This window comes from Prosopis cineraria, unplaced genomic scaffold (assembly GCF_029017545.1).
Source record: "Prosopis cineraria cultivar Desert tree isolate PC_DT_omini unplaced genomic scaffold, ASM2901754v1 PC13, whole genome shotgun sequence".
NCBI classification, from domain to species: domain Eukaryota; kingdom Viridiplantae; phylum Streptophyta; class Magnoliopsida; order Fabales; family Fabaceae; genus Prosopis; species Prosopis cineraria.
The window spans coordinates 7,009,646-7,016,822 of NW_026555344.1; positions in this window are offsets into that span (position 1 = coordinate 7,009,646).

The following is a 7,177-nucleotide window of genomic DNA, read 5'->3' on the forward strand; positions in this document are numbered from 1 at the left end:
TCTCCGCACGGAATGAGGATTACGTCCTTCTTTCCTGTTACTAGAGTCTTCAGCAAGCTAAAAACAAACGTATTCAATGGAGCTAATGATAGTTTGGCAAACAAACATATTTTCAATATAATATTAACACATAAAATTAAGATCAATCAATATAATACAGTATAATTTAAAATTCACATTGAATTGTATTTTTCATAAATAATTAATAATTTAAAATTTATTTTTTAAAATTTGTGCAATGAATGAATCCATGTTTTATTTTTTGGCCAGCTATGTTGAGAAAAATGTAAATACAATCAAATTGTAATTCATGGTTTATTTTAATTATTAATTAATTATGAAAAAAATAAATGTCTAACATTTATTTTTAAAAATTCGTGCAATGAATGAATCCATGTTTAATTTTTTGGCCAGCTATGTTGAGGAAAATTTAAATACAATCAAATTGTAATTCATGGTTTATTTTAATGCAAGATTATTAGAAAACATAATGATGATGATGATGATAGGGGGATTTGGTCATTTAAAGGGACGGCTACACTATGCTCAGTAAGGATTGGATTTGTGTTTTATTATTTAAGGTAATGAATGGTTGGAGAGCATGCACAGATACAAAGTTTGTCCTCGCAAAAGAATCAAATTTTGTCCCCAAGCTTATTTTAATTTTCTAGATATTTATAAGCAGGACGATTGATCAGAATGATTAAGCTCTATCAATTAAGTTACGTGCTTTTCTTAACAAAAATTTGAGACAAATAAACTATTCTCACTTCATAACATAGACACATGTGAAGTCATCGTACTATTTAGTAAGGGGAAAATGAATTTTATGGGTATTTCTATATTACTCCTTGTGATAAAAAGTAATAGTATATTATATAATATAAAATCACATATCACATTTTCTTTAAAAAATGCAAGATATTATACATACACAAACACACATATATAATTATGTGCATGTTCATGCAATTAACAGAAATAATGAAATAATATGAAATTTTTTTTTCATTTTAATTTTAATTTAAAAAAATTACTCCTTACGTTTTAAATTATAAAATATTTTTAAATAATCTTATATGTTAAAAAAATTTATTAAATATACTTAAAAATCTTTGTGTTTAAAATAAAAATATAACATTTCAAAAATAACAATCATTTAATATTAAAATAAATTTATTTAATAAAATTTTAATTTTTTAAATCTCTTATATTTTGAAACATTCGTGAAAAACTGTCGGAGGGAGTAAATGGGAAGGCTCTAACGCAATCAACGGGATGTACGAGAGGATTGCCGATTGGGGGGGGGGGTGACGTGGGGGTTGGGATGAGACAAGAATTCTGGGGAGCCGAAGAGTAGTGATCAATAATAGGCCACGTGGACAAGGTGGTGGCCCACATGTATTGTGTGTGTGGGGTTGAACAATCAAATTCAGGGCAGCCACATTTGTTTGTTTATGTCCCTTGCCATTCTAATCTGCATGTTGAAGGGAATATCTTCATTGTGTTTCATATTCTCTGTCTCTGTCTCATCATTTGTTTTTGCAACAAGCCCCCTTCCATTCTAATTACATCTCTAACACATAATATCAACCCTGAATCATTATGATTTAATTAAATTACCCTCATTTGTTATAAATATTAGATTATTAATTTTTTTCAACATGTCAGAATATCAAGTTAAATTACACACAGTTTGCACTTTTTATATTCTAAATTGTAAAAATATATTATAATTATATTTATTTTTATTGAAATGCCTTCAAATATGAAATCAATAAACTCGTTACTAAAATCCCATATAATGCATAGGAAAAAGTGTCAATTCATTAATTTATTTAACTAACATAAAAATATTTACTCTCTCTGTTTAAAAAATGTAAGGTATTTTTAATTTTTTAAAATGTATTCCCTCTGATATACTTTATAGGTCATCTTCTAAAAAAGTGAAGTGGTCCACTTTATAAATTATTGAATTGATAATGATGTTTTATTTTAAATAAAATGTCTAAACTACTCTTAAAAAATAAGAAAGAGATAAATAAAAAAATAATATTATATAGTTTATTTACTTTTTGAGGATTATGTTTGTAATTTTATAAAATTTTATTCTTTGTACTTTTATTGTATTGGTATAAATGAGGTTGGTAAAAATGACTTATAAATAGGACCGCAGAGAGTAATCATTACCTTTTTTAGAAGTATCCTTATTAATAAATGACTTTATATTTATTATACGGTGTATAATAGAGATAAATAGAAAAAAAATATGATTAATTTAAAAATAAATAATTACTTTATTAAAAGGTGAGATTCAGTTAAAAACACTTTATATTTTTGAACGAGTATATTTTTTAAGCTCTAGATAGATGCAATTTCCCATACCAATCCTTATCCTTGGTGATAATATATATTTGGTTTTATAAAAGAGAAGACTTGTATAATTAATCCTATATTTTTAATACCTGTATTTCAATTAAATTAAAACAAGTAATTTTAAAATGTTAATAATATTATTAAAAATATTTTAATATAATGTAAATAATTTGTAAAAAATCTACGTGCCTTAAATTGATTGGATATAGGTACTTTATTTATATTAAACTGAGTGCATAAAAATATTTTCTTTCACAAAACTATCAAGACCATAGTTTTTGACAAAAGCAAGTTATTACTTCAATCAAAGTTATAATTATGATGGTTTTTAAGGTAAAATTAAACAACACTTCTAGCTATTATATTACAGCCTACGCCAACAAATTGGAAATTATCATAAACTTAGTTCCATTTCACATGTTGAACTCAATTAACTAAAATATCATCTCAACTTTATTTGTATATTAGTTAGAGTTTTTGCGCATGCAATGGACAAAAGTAAACAATGATTCAATAAAATATTTTAGATTGATCATATAAATTAATTTAAAGAATCAGAAATAAAAAGACTAGGGGCCTGTTGATTGTGTTGTCAATTTTTGTTTTTAAATATTTATAGTATATTTTAAAGAATTATTTTTAGAAGAAACTAAAAGGAAAATTTGATTGGTTATGTTAATTTGAAAGAAAATTTAGAGTTGAAAAATCAATATATGGTGGTAGTTATTGGGTGATTAATGATGGTTATTTATGATAATAGTTGAATATAGTTGGCCGACAATAATTTTCAACAGTGAAATGCAGAATGCTTTGAAAACAAAAAAATAAAACGACAATATTTTTAAGATATTTTCAGTTTTATTTTCAAAAATAAAAAATAGAACAGTTTTAAAATTATTTAAATTCAAAATACTTATCTAAATAAAATTTTTTATGTTTTATTTTAAAAGATAAAAAATAGCTTTTAGAAAACAAAATCAAATAAGCGCAAAAATTCACAAAATGAAAGAGGTAGAAAATGAAAAAACATTAAGAAAATAGAGATAGACAAAGAGCTCAATGAATCAATGCAGGAGTCACGATGTTAACTTACCTTCTCAATAATGAGTTTTAAAGAGACATTATGCTGTTCGAGGTTTTTTTAACATTGCTGTATTTGAGTATGGCAATTTTAATACACTTATATTGATAAATAGATGGATAAATATTTTTAAAATTAAATATTTTTCTTCATGTATTTAGAAAGAATTTGAGGAATGTGTTGCATTATTCATGATTTATAAATAGTATAACAGGGTTTTGTTGGAATTTTTAAATTTAATATTGACAAATTGGTTGAAAATGCGAACATTGGTTCAATAATATGTGCCAGAGTCTTTTAACTTTTTGGCAAGGTACACCCTCTGGAGAACCCATGGACATTGCTCGTGGGACAAGAAAATAATATTTGAAGCATTTCATGACAGGAAGAAAGGGGAGCAAATTGTTCAACCATAAACTATATTATCTTTGAAGAAAATATCTGCCGGACATGCGAACACCATGGGATAATGTTCTTTTTTTTAAAAAAAAAAATTGGCATTTGACAAATACACAGGATGAAAAATAGGATGATTTTTAAAATATTTGTTAAATATATATGAATAATAAAAGTATAATGAATATTACAAAAGAGTATCGTCGTTAATTTTATAATTTGGCATTGTATTAAACAAAGTCTTAATAGAGTATGAAAGTCAGGGTTAGGTGACTTTATAATGTACTACTATTATATGAGATATCAAACGCACATACAAACATGTTTAAATTATGTTATCTTGGTGAGTAGCTTCCAAGGATATCTGAGGTTACATTTATCACTGTATTGTTTATTAATACGAGCAACGAAGATAGCGAAAACTTCCCTGTATAATGTTAAAAATAAAATGATATTTAATATTTTATTATTTTTCTGCAGATTTGGAACCTTGACTTTGATGGTACACTGTATCTAACTGACTAACTGAGTATAATTTGTGGCAGGCTACGTTATCTTCAGTTTCATTTATAAGTCATATTTTAAAAATTCATTTGATCTCATTTATAAATTAAAATATAATTTTTTAAATAATATTTAATATGTATTTTTAAAATTACTCTTTATGAAAAAAAAATAACATAACATCATTTCTTTTACTTATTATATAAGGGCATATATTTAAAATTCTACACACTTTTATTTTTTATATTTTTTACATTGATATGGATGAGATTGATAGAAATGATTTATGAAGAGGATAGGAGAAGTATAGAATATTGGAGAGCCTGGTTGCTTGCAAGTATTATTTTATGTATTAATTAAGAATATTGTGGTTGGATGAAAACGAAGTGGCTAAAGAAAAGGATAAGAGATTTGAAAAATGCACGACACATGCAGCGTGTCTCACAATTTACACTTGTTTAGTCTCCTTTAATTGCTTCCATCGTCAAATTGCTTTTTTATGATAGTGATGATAATGTTATTTTTATTTTTATTTTTATTTTTTGGTCCAGAAACGATGCTAATTTTATTTAAACTACCACAAGTCACAAAGTTAATATTTTTTTCAATGTGATCGTGTTTGAAAAATAGAAAATAATATGATTGGTTAAATTTGTTGCCCCTTGAATTGATGTTTTGCATCAATCCCTTAAATTTCTGTTTTTTTTAAAGGTTCTTAAGTTGAGACCTAATTGAATTTGACAAAAAGAAATTACGATAAGTAAATTATAAGGCTAGTACAGTGAAATGTTAATGTGGTGACGACATGTCGTTAATATAACAATAATATCTGGTATCATGCGGAATTTTTAACTAAAGCTCACCACAATTATAGAAATTAATGCTTAATAAAAAATTTTATAAATTTTGATCTAAGTGAATCACAATTTTAAAGAACAAAAATTATATGTGTGTGTAGGCATATATTGGGTGCGCATAGATATCCTTCCATTAGAAATAATTATGTTCAACTATCAAACACTGAATATAATTAAAATAAAATCATTAAAATGCAGAGAGAAGGTGGGTGAGTCATATTCAATAGGAGGAAGGATAATTTAATTTATAAGATTAAGAGTTATAATTCATGAAATTTGTAAAAGATGTGATGATCCCTATCTTTGTGACATATAATATTGAGGTTTATTACACTTATTATCAAAGAAAGGGTAATTTAATTTAATTTTTATTTTTTAATTAATTTCATTTTTTATCTTTTATAACAACTAAACTAGTCCTATGCTTCTTTTAAGATAAAGAGATATTTTTATATAAAAAAGATAGATAAAGACAGATAAATATATACAAGGAAAGGGGAGAGAAAGGATTGTGTCTGTGACTGAGAGTCTGTGAATATTGGACTAAAGGAAAGGATAAGTAAAAATGAAGAGTCAAATTCGGCCCAAATAAAGGTGGCTTGAATTCGGCCCAAGATAATGAGAGAGTTAAGGAATGAGAATGCGGAGGACCAGGCCCAAAAAAAACTAAAAGAAGCTTGTGGAAAAGTGGAGCCGCCCAAGCAAAAGCATCACAGATGAAGCATCCAAACAGTTGAGTTGCTGAGTTAATCCGAACTATGGGGCTACCTTCAAAAGCCTTAATAGTGAGGACTGGCTTAGTTGGAATTTCACAATCGATGCGGAGAGCAATATCACCAAACGGGTTCGTGGGGATGTACTTTTCAGTTTTATTAATTGGGATATTTGGTGCTCACGATGTGAGCATGTTTTTTCTGATGAGGATGTAGATAGTTCTAGCCTGGAACTCACAACTCTTTACAAAGCCAGAGCAAATATCCAACTAATGAAGCAATCCTCCTTGACACGAAGGCAAACCGACTGCTATTATGACATCTGGGTGAGACCAAATTGTAATAAGGTGAGACTGGATGTGGATGGTTCCTGCAAATATGGTCCTGGGAAATGTGAAGACGTAGTAAGATCATAATGCTGATTTGGTATGTGGTTTCAATGCTAATCTTGATAACTATTCATTTCGTCTCTACATATAAGATATTTTTAATCGAATCTTATATATCAATAAAAGTTTGTTATTTAGTTGAACTCACATAAAAACATAATGATTTTTCAGTTTTACCTCTAATAATATTATAATGGTGGTAAGGAAAACATATAATTAATGATCTATTCTAGTTTTTAAGATAAGGATAAAATTATCTAATTACTCAAAAATATTATTGCCACCCCTTATATTTAAAAATAAATAATTTTTTAAAAAACACCTTACATATAAGGACGGAGAGAGCATTCTCCAACTATTATGAAAGTGATTGATAATTTGGTATTACTATAGATTTAAAGTGTTATTAGAAGTGAAAATTTAAAAATGCCTAAATCTACACGGATTGTACAAAGGTGATTAATCTTATTACAAGAAGTGAGACCATTAATCAACCTAGGATGTTCTTTTATTGAGATTGGAACATTAGTTTTAAATTTATGCATGGGGAAGTGAATGTGTGTGCTCATTTGTTAGCAACTCATGTACATAACAACAATGTATGTGATACTATCCATGAACAATTTCTACCTTATTATGTGAAAGTGGTGGATGATGAAAGAGAGCTGTTTGCCTTAGCTTGTAATCTTCTTTGACAAGGTTCAGTGTTTTCATTAAAAAAAAAAAAAAAAAAAAACAGTTGAGTTGAGGGGAGGTCTTTGAGATCGAGCCAGCTGCGACTGCATCTGAACGACGCCGTTTTCATGACTGCTTTATCTGCATTGAATTCTTTTCTATTTTCTTTGTTTTTTTTTTGGGCAG